The 18,044-nt window shown below is 35.1% G+C and overlaps 1 protein-coding gene across 1 annotated transcript in view; it reads left to right on the top strand.

Annotated features, from left to right (window-relative positions):
• The window catches only part of IL1RAPL1 (interleukin 1 receptor accessory protein like 1), a 1,328,695-nt gene that overhangs the window by 423,530 nt on the left and 887,121 nt on the right, over nucleotides 1–18,044 (top strand). The window lies entirely within an intron of this gene.

The following is an 18,044-nucleotide window of genomic DNA, read 5'->3' as shown; positions in this document are numbered from 1 at the left end:
CCAAAGAAACCCTGCTTTCCTGCATAAGTAATCTTTCTCCTCATGAGTTTTCTGAATAGTCTGAGAATTCATGTGAGAATAGGAAAAACACTGTTTGAATGACATTTTATCTAAAAAAGTGGAGCAACCACAGGAGCAGATGTAGTATATTAGAGTCTGCTTGACCTGTTCACAAGGCTTTGTGAGTTTTGAACTCGAAATAAAATGCTTTGTTTGATTTTAAACATAGCTAACAATGTCAGTTTGGTATCTGAAGCCTTTATTATTCTCAGGAATTACATATTGGTAATCCAATATGAATTCTAAAATAATTTAATGGTTGCTGTTATTTTAACTTTATGATGGTAGTAATGTTCTTTTATAAATAAGCCTCCTAAGTTTCAAAGGTCAGTATGACATTGCAGCTTTGACTCTGAAATTTCGTACTGGTCATATTACTCTACTTTAAAACACTTTTTAATACCACAGTGAACTGTGTAAAATTCTGTTTAAAATTTGAACTATATTATAGAAGTATTTTACTGATGGTAGAGCCAGGATGGTTCAGTTGTAAGGTGTATTATTAAAAGAAAATTTCTCAACAGGATAATTAAAGGTGAGTACTAAGACCTTATATTAGACTTAAATCTCTACTGATACCAGTGGACTTGCAGTCTATTTGGGGAATATTCCTGAGGTTTCAGGATAGAGCAGTATCCATTGTACTTGTAAGGCCTCTCAAATCCATCTCCCAAAGAAAGGACAAGAAATATTATTTTCAGAAAGCAGCTCATCTTGGAAACTAGAACCATGTATATCAAAAGCCTTATGCCTGTGGAGGGCAAAATTTCTCCACTGTAACTCAGAAGAAAATAGAGAAAAGGGAATCATTGTTACTGTCTTAAAAAGCCATTGAAACAATGATAGGAAATTTTGTGATTTGTACTTCTATTACTCCTAAACTTTGCACATCTCTAATTAAAATTTAATATTTACTAAACATCTAAGTAGTGTGCCACGGAAAAAGGTATCCAGATAAGTATAGAACAGACCTGCATTTCTCAAGCATTTTATTATTCAGTGGATAGAGGAAGTGGTCATTAGACATGTACCTAACTGATAATAATACACAGTAAATTGTGATAAGTGCTATGCATTTATTACCATTTATTAATTCAGTAACTATTTATAGTCTGGCTCCATTGCTGGGAAGATCAAAATGCCTAAAGTATGATCCCTGGCTCAAAGAGCTCACAGTATAAAGTGGAAGGTAAGCCCAAACAGTATAGAATGATAAAATCTATACTAGAAGGTTCACAGGGACGGTAGAGGCAGAAGCATGGGCATCTTGTTCTTTTTGTGAACAGGTATTCTTGAGGAACTTCTTTCTAGTGGCTTTCACTGTTGTATAGGGTGTGTTTGCAAAACAAGTAGTACAATAGAGGGAATAATTCAAAATGTGCCGCCTTGTTACATTATTGTTCCTCTTTCAAGGAAATATGTATAGATACTTAACCCAATGGGCTCAAATGGGTAAAAACACCGTAAGTAAATTTAATGTATTTCTTCTTGAATTTTACCAATATTTGTTACTGTAGATCAGCCTTTATACACTCTTCAAAGTAATTAAAAATGAAACATCTTATTTTAAATATCCTTGTAGTTTGAATTTCTAGGTACCTAAGAGGCTTTATAGGTATATCCGTACAGAAAAGAAGCAGAAAGTACATTTGGATAATGATTATCTTTTCAGTGTGCCAATGTATCATTTGCTGTGGAGGTTTTTACATACCAGGTATTCAAACATTGTGTGTATGTGTCTTAGTATAGCATCAGTATAGTAACTGTAAAGCATTTCAAGTTTTAAACCATTTTTATGGACTTAATTGTGAAATTTGGAAGATGTTTTTAAACAGAATAATACATATACACATATGCACATACACAGATATATATGTATTTCCAATAGGTGTCTGAAAGTTATATATTTCCCAGAGTCATATGTTATTGAACAAAAACCAATGGGGAATTGCAAACAAGAAAAAACTATTATATTTTATTATTTTTAAAAATTGGGATTGTGGATTATATTTAATAGTAAATCAGTGCTTCACGTTTTTCTTTATTTTGAACATTGTTATTGAATATAACTCTTCCCTATAAACTCTGACCACATGATATGATTCAGTGTGAAAATGTTAGAAGCAAATTGAATAATGAGAAAAGGCATAGTGTTTAATTGTACTAGGACATTCTAAGAGGAAAGAAAACATGGAAGGAGCATTCTGAATGAGTGGTGAATCACTACCACACATTGCATACTGCCTCCATGAATTAATAGAAGGTGGATTTTTGTGCCCACAATCTGCTTCGATAGACTAAAAATGACAGTCGAGTCTCTTCTTGCTTACAACAAATGATTCTTTCTCAAAAACCTTTAATCATCTAAATATCACCAATGCAAAAATAGGACCCAGGTGAATCAAAGAGTTCTTTCTTTGAGCCTTTAGGAAATAGACATTACCATAGCAAAAAGGGACTTTCTATTATAAGGTTTTAATACCTCTGCTTTATTTTCCATTGCAACAGAGGTTTACAAAGGTAGGCCTGAAGGCTGTGTTAGGATTTTCTAGAGCTTCACCGTAGTCATGGTGGATGTTGAAGGGAAGGAACCTTAGGTACATGCAGGAGAAAAAAAAGCCAGACTTTAAAAAGAATCTCAATCTGTTTATTAAAGATGACCGTCACTACATGCATATAATGGACAATTATGCTGAAGAAGTGTAGTATTCATACAGGGTTGCAGTTTTCTCTGACATAATATTATTTGGAAGATCTATACTTATCATCACACCAGTGATGGTAGCTGTGTAGCTCCTTTTAAAAACAGTTGATACGCTTTAAAATATATTAAATCTCCTTTCTTCTAATTATGACCTTGTTGATTGTCCAAGTCAGTAATTTGCCTTGACACTCATTACATTCCATTTTCTCAATGCAAAATTGTCTGTATCTACATGGACATATCATTTATTATTGTTCCATAATAAAATAATAGAATCCTCATTTGCATGGTCATGGAAATCATTAAATCTGACTCAGTTCTCAGTTTCATTTCCCCCTTTCACCATCTCCAATTCATGATTATCAACCCTTACATTGAAATTTTCTGATTAAAGAAAATTCACACTGTGCTAATTTCCAAATTTCTGCTCTGATTGTTTCATACTTTTCCTCCAGCAGTTGATCTATGTCTTATGTTTTATTGCTTTATGGACCAGACCAGTGTTTCATAGGATGTCTAGTAATGTTTTAGGTCATTCAATTAATCATTCCTCAGTGTGTTTATATATTAATCCATTGATGCACTCATTCATTCATGCATTTGCAAATACATTTGGAAGGCCTACCATGTTCTTAGAATTCCACAGAGAACTTGAGAAATAGAAATGACTACTTGGTCTTGTCATCCCAAAGACTGCACAGTATAGTGAGGGCAAGAGATACTTAAGCAGATAATTATAAAATAATGTGATAAATGCAGTAATATGCATCTTCATGGAATATTCTGGAAACATTTGGGAGGAGCATCTTATCCTAGGGTGTCAGGAGAAGCTTCATGAGTAATCAAAGGCTGGGTCTTAAAGGACAAGTGAATGCTGGCCAGGTAAGGAGAATATTCTGAGATGAAGGGACTTGAGCAAACACAAAGCGGGGAAGAGCAGCATTGTGCTTGCAGGGAACTATTAGAAATTTAGTGTTGGCAGATCTTAAAGCATGAGGCATTTGATGTCAAAAGAGACTCAGGACAGTTAGGCAGGGGTCAGATCATGGAGTGGCTTTTAAATCATGTTAAAGAACTTGGACTTCATCTGTGGGTGATTATTAACCACTGAGGAGTTTTAAGCAGGAGAGTGATCTGGTCAGATTTATACTTTAGATGAATCTACTGGCTATATGTCACAGGGATATGTTAGGAGATCATCAGAATAGTCCAGAGAAGCAGGGATGCAAATGAGGATTTGGACTCCAGGAATGATTACCAAAATTATAATGAAAATGTTCTGGAATTTGGTGAATTGTGAATATACTAAATATTGTGAGTATACTAAAGACCAGTGAATTGTACACTTCACAAGAGTGAATTTTGTAGTGTGTGATTTATGCCTCAAAAGAGCTGTCATTTAAAAAGGCCTTAGTGGTGAATGAAAAATGGAGAGAGATGGAAATACCTGAGAAGATTTACAAGTTTCATGCTTTGGTGACTGGGTAGATGATTGTGCTACAAAATATAATGGAGGCTACCAGAGAAGGGGACATTGTTGGCTGGAAGGGGTAATGATATTGGGGGGTAGGTGGTATTGATTTCAGATGTAGAGAGTTTGAGGTCTGTGTAGCATCCACTTGTACTTGAACTGGTGGTTGGCCTACTCCATAGATATAAATTTGGTAATACCTATCGTAGAGTTTCAGTAGCTCCCCCAATTTTTCTGCCTCCATGTATTCCAGAAGTACAACAGAATTTCATTAGTGGCATCCCTCTTGGCATGCCAGTGATTCTCATTCCAGAAATAGGGTATATTAGAATCTACCATGTGGAGAATTATAGTTTAAAAAGGCCTGCCTATCAGAGATGTTAATGTGCCATGTCCTTCATTAGAAATTATTGATATCGGTGATAGTTAAAACCATGAGGTTAGGTATGGTTACCTAGAGTTTTATGTCAAGTGAGGAGAACATTTAAGGGGTCAGAGAGGGAAGTACAATACCAGAATGCTCAAATGAAGAATGAAAACCAACTGGAGGAAAGACTCTTGGCAAATCACTGTTTTAAAATTATTATTTATTTAGTAAATGAATAAATAAGCAAATGAATGTGATTTCAAGGAAACCAGTGGAAGAATTTCAGGAATGATAGAATGATCAAACGTTTCATAATCAAGAGGTAAATTCAGTAAGGTGAAACAAACTTATCCATTGGATTTGGCAATAAGGAGGGCTTAGGTGACCTTAGTAAGTTGAATTTCAGGGATGACTAGTGAAGTAGTTAGTAATTCTGCAGTGGTCTGTTTCATTCATCCCATCCTCTATTCTTTGTAAATCTCTGCCTTAAATCCTAGAAATAAAAGTTCCACAGGTATTTGTTATACAAGCTATACATATTGACATGTAAAAACATTTCATTATGCACTGTTGAAGCACGCATTTCTAACAGCATTTCTGTCATTGAGAGAGATCCCTTTTCCCTTTCCTACTTTGTGCTTTCTTTTTCTTTGATTCTTCCCTGGATCCCTCCTTTTTCTCTATCATTCAAAAATTAATAATCAGTTTTACTCAGTGTCTTCCTTGCCTGTGACTAAAAGCAGGGGGCTGTCTTTCTGTTTTGTGCGACAACAGCAACAAGTTTTATTTGAACCCTTCATATATTTCCAACTTCCTTTTCCTTCCTTAATTAAGGATGGAGAATTCCAGAATTAGGTCTACAACTATCCTTCCTATTTTTTTTAATTTGTTTAATTTATTTATTTTTGGCTGCGTTGGGTCTTTGTTGCTGCACGTGGGCTTTCTCTGGTTGCCGCGAGCAGGGGTTACTCTTTGTTGCGGTGTGTGGGCTTCTCACTGCAGTGGCTTCTCTTGTTGCAGAGCACGGTCTCTAGGCACGTGGGCTTCAGTAGTTGTGGCTCGCGGGCTCTAGAGCACAGGCTCAGTAGCTGTGGCGCACGGGCTTAGTTGCTCCACAGCATGTGGGATCTTCCTGGACCAGGGCTCGAACCCGTGTCCCCTGCATTGGCAGGGGATTCTTAACCACTGCGCCACCAGGGAAGCCCCCTTATTTTTTTTTTTAGTACATATATACTGACTCCTTCATTCACTGCCCTCAACTGTTCATTAAACTGTACTTTTGAAGTGCAGCGATCTCTATTATCAGTCTAGTGGCATTTGATAATCTTCATTCTCCCTGAAATTCAGGCAAACGTAGAGATGGTTAATTACCCCTTTTTCCACTTTTTGGATTTCTTTCTGGAATTTCTTACCTGCCCAATGTCCTGATTCTTTCTCTGCATTCCACTGGCACCTCCACCAGCTCCTTTAGTGGTTCTCTTCATTCCTCCCTTCCGATGTTTGTATACACAAGGCGACAGCTTTTACCCTCTGTGCTATTTTCCCTTTTCACCCCCACCTTTCTCAAGACACTTCTCACCACCTCTGTGTCACCAGTTTTGCAATGTATATCCCTCCCTAGTCTCTGCCTCCTACTAGACCTTGTCTGCTCTCTCTCACTTTCACCTAAATACTTTCACTTATCGTTCCTACTGTAACTTTAAATTTGATATGCTTAAAGCTGTATTTGATAGATAAGTAGATTTCTTGCTTGATAGAGAGGTAGCCTCAACACATGTCATTAATGTGCACCAAGAAAATATTATTTCAAATACAGAATTCAATTGATCAGGATGTAGAAAAGCATAATAAAAAGTGAACATTGAGAAAATAAAATTTCTTTTGCAATTCTCTTTTTTAGTTCCAAACATTGCGCAAATAGTTTTGAAATGCACATCTGCCACAATAATGTTAAATGTTTATCAGAGTTATCAGAGTCCTAAATTAGCTTAGAAATCCCATTTTGAAATTAAAAAACAAAAATTCACCTTTCTTCTTTGAGGGCTTATGCTTAAAACTGCCATTATTCTTTCTCACCTAACACCCAAAACTGCACCTCATTTGATTACTTGTTTCCTGATTGAGCAGTAATTTAATGCAATAGTCTTGCTTAAACAAGTATTACAAGGTAGAGTGGATTATATTTAACCCTTTATCACAAACCTTTAGGCTTTATAGGAATATTAAATAACTATTGATTTTAATGTGTAACACTGTCATCATTCTTCTGATTTAAAAACCAGATGGAATCTCCAGTAAACCACTCACTGCAGCCCACACTTAGCATAATCAATTTATCACACTTGTTTTACAAAGTTGTAAGAAAACCCCACAGAAGGGTGTTACTAAAAATTACAGCTGACGTAAGCTTTTCATATCATGCCAAAGGAAGGGCACTTGACACTACCAAGAAATAAACTCTACTGCAGCCTCTTTAGTCATTTGTCAAGATGTATTATGTGCTTGTCAATATCGAGGGGTAAACACTGTTATTAATCTACAAGTGAGGAAAAATAAGTAACCACATCAGTGTTCGGGTGCCTGGCTTTTAATGGAAATTCATCTTTATTGCATCTTTCTTCCTTTTAAATTTTCTCCTGTTGTTCCCTTTTCATAAAATGTGCAGTTACATTGTAATGTTTGGAAAATATATATAATGCATTATTACGATGTTGGCCATTGTGAAATTTGCTGGATGTGCTTAGTAAGACAGGCACTGACAATGCAGTAGTTAAACTGAGCCAGCATAGATTAGACTAAATGAGAACTCGCCAGCTATAAATTTAACAAAGAGTTCATTTTCTAAAGTGATTGCTTTATGCATTTGCAAATAGGAAATAACAGAACATCCAACTGTTTTTTTCCTAGACAAATAAAAAACTTGGATCTTGAAAAGCTTTCTTTAGAACCTTTAAATAGTTATTTTAATTTTAGATGCTGTCGCTGATGTGTTATGCAAAAGAGGGATATTACTTATAGTGGATGTGAAATGAGATTGCATTTATAGCCTCTATTATTTGACTTAAATTGCCACTTATGTCTTGATATCTTTCTATGGAGAATCTATGAGTTATCTATATTAATTAGGTGAATATTCAAATGAATGTTAATGTGTTATGTGACAATGTTTTATGTCCATCCGATTTTCCTACAAAATCTAGTGGCATTAGATTTCTCCTTTGTAGGATTTCTAGTTAAAACGAATATATTAGCAGTGTACCCTGTTTATCTAGCAATTCAGTAACAGTTACTCTCAAAGAATTAACAAATCAGAAGCATAACCGTGAAAATAGTTAAAGTCCAAGCGATACAAAGGCTGATTGCCAAAATAATAATAAATAATAATAAATCACTATTTATTGGGTTTATATCTGTGTCAGATATTGTATGTTGTCTCATGTAATCTGTTGAGGAACACTATGAGGTATGTATTATCATACTGATAAATTAAATGCCCTTCTTAAGACCACACAGCTAGCAAGTCATGAAACTTGGATTTGAACTCAAGTCTGCCTGGCTCAGAAATCTCAGCTATTATGCAGTGGGTTACACTGCCTCTTAGAGCATTTGCCCACGGAAAATCTTCTTAGATTTTACTGTGAAAGATGTCAGGTGTGTTTACCTAAGTCATTAAAACACCTTAATTAGGCATGAGGTCTCTGCTTTCGTGAAATCCTATATTTTTTAGAGTTGTAATTGGCAGTTCTTGTATGCCGAACATGATAGGTTGAATCGCACAGTGATTAACAGCACAGATTCTGGACACCAGCTGCCTGGGTTCAAATTATGGCGGTGACGCCTTGTAGATGTGTGACTGTAGTCAAGTTACTTAAATGTTCTATGCCGCAGTCTAATGACCTGTAAAATAGGCATACTTACGTTGTGTTATTATGAATAATAAATGTTGTAAAAATGTAAAGTAATTGAGACAAGGCCTGCAAAATTGTAACTGCTTAGTGAACGGCACCTATGGCTTACAATTTTAAGAATCAGTGTCTCCAGCTCATGTATTTCTTAACATGAATGAGAATATACCTTCCACTTAGTTCTGGAGTGTCCTTAATATCAGTACTACTTTCTACATTTTCTCCCCATCCCTACCTTGATTCATTCCCATTCATTCATGCTCTGTCTCTCTCTCTCTCTCTCAACAGCTTTATTGTGATAGAATTCAAATAGCATCCAGTTCACCTATTTACAGTATACGACTCAATGGTTTTAATATATTCACAGGGTTGTGCAAACATCACCACAGTCTAATCTTGGAACAATTTGGTTCTTCCTAAAAGAGATACTGTACCCATATCCCTCCTCTCCCTGCCCAGCCCTAGGTAACAAGTCATCTACTTTCTGTCTCTATTGATTTGCCTATTCTGGACATTTCCTATAAATGGAATTATGTGACATGAGGTCTTTTTTACCTGGATAGTTTACCTAGCATAATGTTTCAAAGTTCTATCATGTGGTAGTGTGTATCCATACTTGATTCCTTTTCTTGCGGAAAAATATTGCATTGTGTGACTATACCAAATTTTATTTATCTGTTTATCAGTTATATTCGTTTGGGTTATTTCCAGTTTTGGCCATTATGAGTAATGCTGCTATGAACATTCATGCACGAGCATGAACACGTTTTCATTTTTCTTGGATGTATACCTAGGAGTGGAATTGTTGGGTTGACAGCCTGATTGTATCTTATGAGAACCACTGTGGCCTACTTGGTCTTCCAGCTTCTGGCCTGGCTCATTCATGAATGTTTTTACACTGTTGCCAGGGTGATCTTTCTGAATCTTAAATATGATCATGTTAATCTCACATTCATGGCCTTCAGTGGCTCTTCTATTGTTTGGGAAATCAACTATGAACAACCAAGATAAGATCTCTGCTTTGGTATAGGCCACATTCTACCGGATGGATCTTTATGTCCTAATTTTGCATTAACGTTTTACCATTTTGTCATTCACCCTCTTCATTCTAGCATATGCTTTTGTCCTTTTTTCTACCTTCAGTGTGCTAACACCTTCATGTTTTTCAAACATTACCTTCAACTGAAGCATTACCTTCTATGAGAAATCTTCTCAGACACAGGTCTCTACCCTAATCCTCATACCCTTCAGATTTAGATGTGTCTTCTCAACTGACTCATAACATGTTCTTCAAGGTTAGCAGACATATGGTTCTATCCAAATGTCCATAAGACATTTGGTCTGTACCAAAAGGTCCTTGATATTTGGTCCTATCCAAAATGTCCATGAACATATGTGGTCCATGCCAAATGGTTTTGGACAGGACCAAATATCAAGGACCTTTTGGCTTGGACTAAATAAGACAAAATATCAAGGACCTTTTGGTGTGGACCAAATGTCTTATGGACATTTTGGACGGGACCAAGTGTGCTGCAAGGGTTCTTCAAACACACATCATAGCCTACAACATATTCCATTATAATAGACTGTTTGCCTTTGCCACTAAAGCATGAGAACCTACAGAAGAACCTTAAATTTCTTTATAGTGTGTGTTGCCAGCACAAGGAGTTAATAATTCCTGGAAGAAAGAATTGGAAGAATAGTGTCTCAACATAGAAACACTGAACAATTATAAATAGCACGACCATGCATCATCCTTGAAATCAGGCCCCATTAAAATAAATTACTACTAAAATCAAAATAAATTCTGTATGTGCTTTGATAATAAAAAATACATTCCTCCTTTAGTCTATTTTTCATTACACCGTGGTGCCTAGGAGTAAAGATAAATATGAAAAGACTCTCAGATACATGACTTTCTAAGTTGTATTGTTGGCAAGTTATTCTGAATCGTGGAATAATAGTAATGTGTCGTGTTTGCATCTCTCCTTATAGAGATACTTATTTTATATTAACTTTCCAACATCCCTTTGAGAGGGGCATGGCAAATTACTCATTTCTATCTTACATGTCAAAACATTGAGACTCAGTAAGTAACCAGAATCACAACACTTCTTCTAAAGGTGCTAAATGTCTGTTGAATTTAAGTCCAAACTTAACAGAAAATCACAGGAAAATTAATTTAAAATTTTACCTTTACCAAGGGAAATAAATGTAGGAAGTGGGTAAAAGAAGGTTAGAAGACCCTATGATCACATTTGGCCCTAGTTTCCTGATTAAGTTTTCATCCTCTCTCATCTTTTTGGTTAAAACCAAATGCTCTAATGTTATTGATGATAGCTCTAGTACTTTAACTTTAAATTAAATAAATGAATCAAATGATAGGCAGTGTGACTACTGAAATCATTTGATTATCAGAAGACATGATAAACTTCTTTTTTTCTGTGTCAGATTCTAAAAGTCATTAGTCCCCAGCAGGACTTGTTTTTCAAAGCTTATTGAAAATTACAGTACTGCAGTTTTATTTGTACAACTGTAATTATTATTATAGCTTACAAATGTCATCAAATAGTTTTTATTTTATCAGAGTAATTTGATCATATATGAATATTTGATTATAGTCATGATTTATTTTCAAGTAGGATAATGGTTATGTTTTAAAATGGCCTTTTTAAAATTTATTTTTCTCTTTTTTATTGAATGAAAGATTCTTTACGTTTTATAGTGTTTTACAATTTTCAGAAGTTTCATACAAATGATTTCATGTAATCTCATAATAACCCTTTTTACCCCACCCCTATATTGTCCCTCCCCTCTCCCCCCTCCCCACTGGTAACCACTAGTTTGTTCTCTACATCTGTGAATCTGTTTCTTTTTTGTGTTATTCAGTAGTTTGTTGTATTTTTAGATTCCACATATAAGTGATATCATGCAGTGTTTGCCTTTCTCTGTCTGACTTATTTCACTTAGCATAATGTCCTCCAAATCCAGCATCTTGCTGCAAATGGCAAAATTTCATTCTTTTTTATGGCTGAGTAGTATTCCATTGTTTATCTATGTACCGCCTCTTCTTTGTCAGTTCTTCTGTTGATGGATACTTAGGTTGCCTTCATACCTTGGCAATTGTGAATAATGCTGCTTTGAACATTGGGGTGCATGTATTTTTCTGAATTAGGTTTTCATTTTTTTTGGATACATACCCAGGAGTGGAATTGCTGGGTCATATGGTATTTTTATTTTCAGTTTTTTGAGAAACCTCCATACTGTTTTCCACCAATTTACATTCCCAACAACAATGTACTAGGGTTCCCTTTTATCAGCTTTCCTCACCAACATTTGTAATTTGTATTCTTTTTCATAATAGCCATTCTAACTGGTATGAGGTCATATCTCGTTGTGATTTTGATTTGCATTTCCCTGATGATTAGTGATGTTGAGCATCTTTTCATGTGCCTGTTGGCCATCTGCATTTCCTCTTTGGAAAAATGTCTGTTCAGTTCTTCTACTCATTTTTTAATTGGCTTGGTTTTTTGTTGGGTTTTTTTTTATGTTGAGTTGTATGAGCTGTTTATTTTTTTATTTTTATACATCTTTATTGGAGTATAATTGCTTTACAATGGTGTGTTAGTTTCTGCTTTATAACAAAATGGATCAGTTATACATATACTTATGTCCCCATATCTCTTCTCTCTTGCATCTGCCTCCCTCCCTCCCTCCCTATTCCACCCCTCTAGGTGGTCACAAAACACCGAGCTGATCTCCTTGTGCTCTGCGGCTGCTTCCCAGTAGCTATCTATTTTACGTTTGGTAGTGTATATATATCCATGCCACTCTCTCACTTTGTCACAGCTTACACTTCCCCCTCCCCATATCCTCAAGTCCATGCTTTAGTAGGTTTATGTCTTTATTCTGGTCTTACCCCTAGGTTCGTCATGACCTTTTTTTTTTTTTCTTAAATTCCATATATATGTGTTAGCATACGGTATTTGTTTTTCTCTTTCTGATTTACTTCACTCTGTATGACAGACTCTAGGTCCCTCCACCTCACTACAAATAACTCAATTTCGTTTCTTTTTATGGCTGAGTAATATTCCATTGTATATATGTGCCACATTTTCTTTATCCATTCATCTGTTAATGGACACATAGGTTGCTTCCATGTCCTGACTATTGTAAATAGAGCTGCTATGAACATTGTGGTACATGACTCTTTTTGAATTCTGGTTTTCTCAGCATATGTGCCCAGGAGTGGGATTGCTGGGTCGTATGGTAGTTCTATTTTTAGTTTTTTAAGGAACCTCCATACTGTTCTCCATAGTGGCTATATCAATTTACATTCCCATAAACAGTGCAAGAGTGTTCCCTTTTCTCCACACCCTCTCCAGCATTTATTGTTTCTAGAATTTTTGATGATGGCCATTCTGACTGATGTGAGATGATATCTCATTGTAGTTTAGATTTGCATTTCTCTAATGATTAATGATGTTGAGCATTCTTTCATGTGTTTGTTGGCAATCTGTATACCTTCTTTGGGGAAATGTCTATTTAGGTCTTCTGCCCATTTTTGAATTGGGTTTTTTTTTTTTTTCAAATTGAGCTGTATGAACTGCTTGTAAATTTTGGAGATTAATCCTTTGTCAGTTGCTTCATTTGCAAATATTTTCTCCCATTCTGAGGGCTGTCTTTTCATCTTGTTTATGGTTTCCTTTGCTGTGCAAAAGCTTTTAAGTTACATTAGGTCCCATTTGTTTATGTTTGTTTTTATTTCCATTTCTCTAGGAGGTGGGTCAAAAAGGATCTTGCTGTGATTTATGTCATAGAGTGTTCTGCCTGTGTTTTCCTCTAAGAGTTTTATAGTATCTGGCCTTACATTTAGGTCTTTAATCCATTTTGTGTTTATTTTTGTGTATGGTGTTAAGGAGTGTTCTAATTTCATTCTTTTACATGTAGCTGTCCAGTTTTCCCAGCACCATGTGTTGAAGAGGCTGTCTTTTCTCCACTGTATATTCTTGCCGCCTTTATCAAAGATAAGGTGACCATATGTGCGTGGGTTTATCTCTGGGCTTTCTATCCTGTTCCATTGATCTATCTTTCTGTTTTTGTGCCAGTACCATACTGTCGTGATTACTGTAGCTTTGTAGTATAGTCTGAAGTCAGGGAGCGTTTCCATACAAATTGTGAAATTTTTTGCTCTAGTTCTGTGAAAAATGCCAGTGGTAGTTTGATAGCAATTGCACTGAATCTGTAGATTGCTTTGGGTAGTATAGTCATTTTCACAATGTTGATTCTTCCAGTCCAAGAACATGGTATATCTCTCCATCTATTTATATTTTCTTTAATTTCTTTCATCAGTTTCTTATAATTTTCTACATAAAGGTCTTTTGTCTCCTTAGGTAGGTTTATTCCTAGGTATTTTATTCTTTTTGTTGCAATGGTAAATGGGGGTGTTTTCTTAATTTCACTTTAAGATTTTTCATCATTAGTGTATAGGAATGCAAGAGATTTCTGTGCATTAATTTTGTATCCTGCTACTTTACCAAATTCATTGATTAGTTTATGAGCTAATCAATGAATATATGTTGGGTACTAACACTTTATCAGTCATATCATTTGAAAATATCTTCTTCCATTTAGTATGTTGTCTTTTCATTTCATCAATGGTTTCCTTTGCTGTGCAGAAGCTTTTAAATTTAATTAGGTCCCATTTGTTTATTTTTGTTTTTATTTCCATTACTCTAGGAGATGGATCCAAAACAATATTGCTGTGATTTATGTCAAAGACTGTTCTGCCTATATTTTCTTCTAGGAGTTTTATAGTGTCCGCTCTTACATTTAGGTGTTTAATCCATTTTGAGTTTATTTTTGTGTATGGTGTTAGAGAGTGTCCTAATTTCATTCTTTTACATGTAGCTGTCCAGTTTTCCCAGCACCACTTATTGAAGAGACTGTCTTTTCTCCATTGTATACTCTCACCTCCTTTGTCATAGACTAAGTGACCTTGATAAGTGTGTGGGTTTATTTTGGGGCTTGGGTTTATTTTCGGGCTCTGTATTCTGTTACATTGATCTATGTGTGATTTTGATACACCACATTAATGAATTGAAGAATAAAAATCATATGATCATCTCAATAGATTCAGAAAAAGCTTTTGATAAAATTCAACATCCATTTATGATAAGAACTCTCCAGAAAATGGGCATAGAGTGAACATACCTTAACATAATAAAGGCCATATATGACAAACCCACAGCTAACGTCATACTCAATGGTGAAAAGCTGAAAGCATTTTGTCTAAGATTAGGAACAAGACAAGGATGTCCACTCTTCCCACGTTTTTTCAACACAGTTTTTAAAGTCCTAGCCACAGCAGAGAAGAAAAAGAAATAAAAGGAATCCAGATTGGAAAGGAAGAAGTAAAACTGTCACTGTTTGCAGATGACATGATATTATACACAGAAAATCCTAAAGACACCACCAGAAAACTACTAGAACTTATCAGTGAATTTGTTAAAGTTGCAGGATACAAAATTAATGAATAGAAATCTGTTGCATTTTTATATACCAACAACAAACTATCAGAAAGAGAAATTAAGGAAACAGTCCCACTTACCATCACATCAAAAAGCATAAAATACCTACGGATAAAACTACCTAAGGACGTAAAAGACCCCAGAAAACTATAAGACACTGATGAAAGAAATTGAAGACAACACAAACAGATAGAAAGATATACTGTGTTCTTGGATTGGAAGAATTGATATTGTTAAAATGACCATACTACCCGAGGCAGTCTATAGATTCAGTGCAATCCCTATCAAAATACCAATGGCATTTTTCACAGAACCAGAGTAAATAATTTCAAATTTTGTGTGGAAACAAAAAAGACCCTGAATAGCCAAAATAATCTTGAGAAAGAAGATCAGAACTGTAGGCATCACACATCTCGACTTCAGACTATAGTACAAAGCTACAGTAATCATAACAGTATGGTACTAGCACAAAATGACCTTCTTAATTTTTAGAAATATAAACTGAACTAGTTTATGTATGAAAGATAGTTATATGGAATTTGTGTAAAATAATATGAGGGGAGGGTGAATGGGAATGGAGAGGAAACAAGATTAGCTTATTGTTTGAGGCTGTGTAATATATACATGGGTGTTCATTTTACTCCTTTCTCTATTTTTGTATATGCTTGAGTTTTTACATAGTAATGTGTTAAAATCTTTTCTATTTTTGCCTTTGTGATATTATTTTTTTGCCAAGGATGGAGCAGAAGGTCAAATAGAATATTGATATTTTGAATTTCCAGTTTCAAAGCTCCTACCAGGAGCTTTAAATGTAAAAGTTGCATGTGGTGGTTTGGTGATAAAGAGCTTTGGTGAAGAGACCAGACTGAGTGTAATGATAATTCCATTGAGATCTTGAAATACTCCTATTTGAAGAGCAAAAATATCCTACTGGGTGTTCCAAAGAAGAGCAAAGTTTGTGAGAAGGCCAAGGACAAGTTGAATATCATATTAAAGTACTGATGAGATTGAAAATGATACTTGGGTCCTTCTGGGTGACAGACTGTCTTAAATTCTTTCTCAACTGTACCATCGTATTTTCTTCCATTTTCATCATTTTGTATAACTTTTTTTGCTTAGTGTTAGCTTGTTAAATGATATGTTTTCAGCTGGTTATTAATTCACTTTGGTTTTGCAAGAGTAACACTTCCTGATATTCTATTTTGAGCTCATAACATATTTGCATGTACTTTTTAAAATCCTGATTATTAATGGTTTACCTTTAATGAAGGTAATAGCATTTTCTTTATGAAAACAGGAAAACACTATGAAACTAAAGCAGAACTGTACTTTCTTGCTTTTTTTCTGGTAATGCCCCTTGGATATAAGAATTCAGTTAGTTATTTTCCCTTTCTAATTTTACTAACCATTTCAGAGAAGTGGTTCAGCACAATCATTGCCAGTTCTACTCCAAATCAAGAAATCTTTTAAATATCCTTAAAAGCTACCATAATAAGCCCTTGGCATTGTGTATCTTTAGGGGATAGTTTTCTTTTTCAGGTATTATATTTACTTAATGACATGAAGACTGAGTGGAGGAGGATGCAATATCTTCACCCAGGAAGATGGAGAAGAAGAGTGGCCGCTTGGATCAGTTAGATTTTTAGGAAAAATGAACATTTTAATGGCCTTGTGATTTTCATCAAACCATTTGGAAGGCCGTCCTAACTTACAAGTGGGTTCCTTTGAGGTTGCATCAAAAGCGCAGGGCACTTTCTTGTTATCCTTATCAAGGGTTTGACAGAGTGTTTACTCAGTGAATGTTTGTGAGTTTAAAAAAACTGAAATGCTATTTGATGGCTTTCTTGGTCATTGCTGCAAGAAGATGACATTTATGGTGAGAGCATACTGTGATATATTCATATGGATCCTTTTATGATGTTCCTAGTTCTAGTATCAATACAAAGTACCACCTCATCACAGGTGACTACTTCAGTCTGTTTTCCATATAGAGTTCTCATTGCCCTATAGAGTACAAGGCTGGAATTCTTTCAGTGGTACTGTTCTTCTAATGACTTTTCTTTAATTTTTTGGTTTTAGTTCTCTTGGTGCCAGGCTTACAGTAAACATTAATTGCTGTTTATAAATCGAATGGATGAAGGAATAATTGCTAGCTGTGTAACATGGGGAATGTTAAAGTTCTCTGAATGTAAGTTTCTTCATATGTACAACAGAGGTGATACTACCTAACTTTAAAGATGTTAGTAAGATAGATAGATATAGCTTATATAAGTTATATATCAATCTTGCATAGCACAGTAATTGACAGATCATAGGTACCAAGGAAATGTTAGTCCTCTCTTCTCCCATCGTACCTTGTACTTTTAAAGGGATGTTGCTCACATCCGTACATGTTGTGCACTGGACAACTTCATAGGGTGACATTCATGTAGCATATAATATGAATGGCACCACTGAAGATATGTGACCTGAAAACCTAAATATAATGACTTTGCATTTTTAACACTTTGTGCCAGTGATTCTGAAAATGTGAGCAGTTAAAAATTCTTGCATCAGAATTAACTAGAAGTGATTTCTAAAATGCAGATTCCTGTGTCCCTCCAGATCTGCATAAGCAGAATTCCTTGAGGTAGAACACATAGATCTGTATTTTAAACAGCTCCTCAAATAATTATTTTAACAGCTGTATTGTGATATAATTCACATACCAAACAATTTACCTATTTCGCCCAAGTCTTTCTTTTCTTTTCTTTTTTTTGCTATTAAGATTTTTCTTTTAATATTCCATGAGATGTCTTGATTGTACATTTTCCAAAGCACTTTTCCAGCCACATCTCCCAACCCTTCCAAAAGATTTCTCCAGTCTGTCCAGTGCAATAAAAGATACTTGATTATAGTTCTGTCCACCTTCTCTTTTCGAAAGCAAATAATCCTAAATGACTTTAATGGTCATACATTCTTATCTAATAAGGAAAAACATTTACAAATATCAGAAACTCAGTTTTGA

This window comes from Globicephala melas, chromosome X (genome assembly GCF_963455315.2).
Source record: "Globicephala melas chromosome X, mGloMel1.2, whole genome shotgun sequence".
Classification (NCBI taxonomy): domain Eukaryota; kingdom Metazoa; phylum Chordata; class Mammalia; order Artiodactyla; family Delphinidae; genus Globicephala; species Globicephala melas.
Note: the sequence above shows the minus strand (reverse complement) of the source record. Positions and strands in the feature narration are given on the sequence as shown.